Raw genomic sequence first — 1,766 nt, forward strand, 5'->3', positions numbered from 1 at the left:
AGTCTAGTTCTGGTCATCAAGCCATCAAAGCTAGGTCCCCTTTCCTTCTATTGAACTGACCTGAATTCAGTCAGAATTATGCTTGATGATTCTTTCTCTTCAGATTTGAACTTGAAGAGTCTAGAGCAGGGTTCTTACCCTTTAGTGTACATAAGAATCACCTGGAGCTGATGGAAAATTTGGCAACAAGATACTGGTGATTTTTGCACACCATGATTAATACCACTGGTTATTAATATAACTGTACATGTGAAGAAATGCCAAATCAACAGATATTGTGTTGCATATATTTTTCACAATGGTGGTGGTAGTGTGTCAGTGAATCAGTTCTGACTCACAGCTACCCTGTGTAGGGTTTCCAAAGCACTAAATCTTTATGGAAACAGAAAACTTCCTCTTTTTCCTGTGGAGCAGTTGGTAGATTCAAACTGCTGACCTTGTGGTTAGCAACCCAACAGTAATAAAAATTAATAATCTAAGAAAAGAGTCATCTGGAAAGAGTTCTTTCTAGCTTAAAGGGCAAATGGGGGCAGGGCAGCTGTTTATGGAAGGAGTTCCTGCTTTCCCTGGGTTGGGTGGGGTCAGGCTCCTGATCCAACACTGTACATTCTACTAATCTGATGAAGTGGCATTCACATGCCTTCAGACACAGGGCGGTGTCCACTCAGTTCCCAATCTACAAGGACATGCCTCGGGTCTCAGGCAGAGCAGGAGCTGTACAGGGGGTGTGTGTCACTACCCACAGATGGGTTAGGGTAGGGACGAGTTATGCTTCTGCTAACCAGGAGGGTGTGGTGAATAAGGGGAGGATCGTACCATTCTGGTTGCCAGCCACTGGTAGTGCTTGTACTGTTCTGAGCAAGCAGAGTAGATTATCAGTTTACTGTCCCAATGGATCTGTTTGCAAGAGTTCAACATGGCCATACTGTGTCAGGTCAGCTGACAATTCACCTGTTCTATTTTCTCTTCTGCCATTTTTTTCAGCTTCTTGTCTTAGTCAGATTTCAGTCTATTTCTCTCACCTTTCCTCTGAAGCTCAGGATTCCAGGATTATCATCGGTATCTCTTTTAGTTGATCTCTCATGCCTTTGTTGTAGAGGGTCCGGGTATCGTGTCTGCATAGTCTGCCATCTTACTGGAAGTCCAATGTGTACCTTTAAAACAACTTTTATTCTCCATAAATATTTACATTATTATGGCTATGTAAACATTATTTACTAATGAACCACATAAGATCATACATCTTTATTTCTTGTCATTAATAAATGCCTCCTTGTAAAGGTAGTTTTGTAATAAAAATGGGGGAGTGGTTAATCTTACAGTCCAGAAACAAAGGACTCTAGGACCATCAAGGGAGAAGAACACAAGCGGAATGCGAGACCTTATTCAGAGAAGCAACGACACCAGAGATGGAGGCAGAGATGGGGACACAGAGAGAGGAAGCATCTGAGGACTCCAGATCATGGGAAGAGAGGTACTAAGAGCTGGCAGCCAGGAGGCAGACTTGCAGAATGTGCCTTTTGGTGGTGTAAATTATACATGCCTGAGTGTTTTTTTGTTTTGTTTTGTTTTTTTAAAGCTAAAGTGAATAGAGAGAAATACTGTTAACTGATGGTACATGGAGGGGATTATAATCATTATAATGAAATAAGGTGTATGATTTGTTGAATGTAAAACTGATGATCTGCCTTGTAACATTCACTCAATCCACAATAAAAACCTTACATAAATAAATGCCTCTTTTGGCTGCTTACTTGGTATTCTAT

The sequence above is a fragment of the Chrysochloris asiatica genome, unplaced genomic scaffold, assembly GCF_000296735.1.
Source record: "Chrysochloris asiatica unplaced genomic scaffold, ChrAsi1.0 scaffold00049, whole genome shotgun sequence".
NCBI classification, from domain to species: domain Eukaryota; kingdom Metazoa; phylum Chordata; class Mammalia; order Afrosoricida; family Chrysochloridae; genus Chrysochloris; species Chrysochloris asiatica.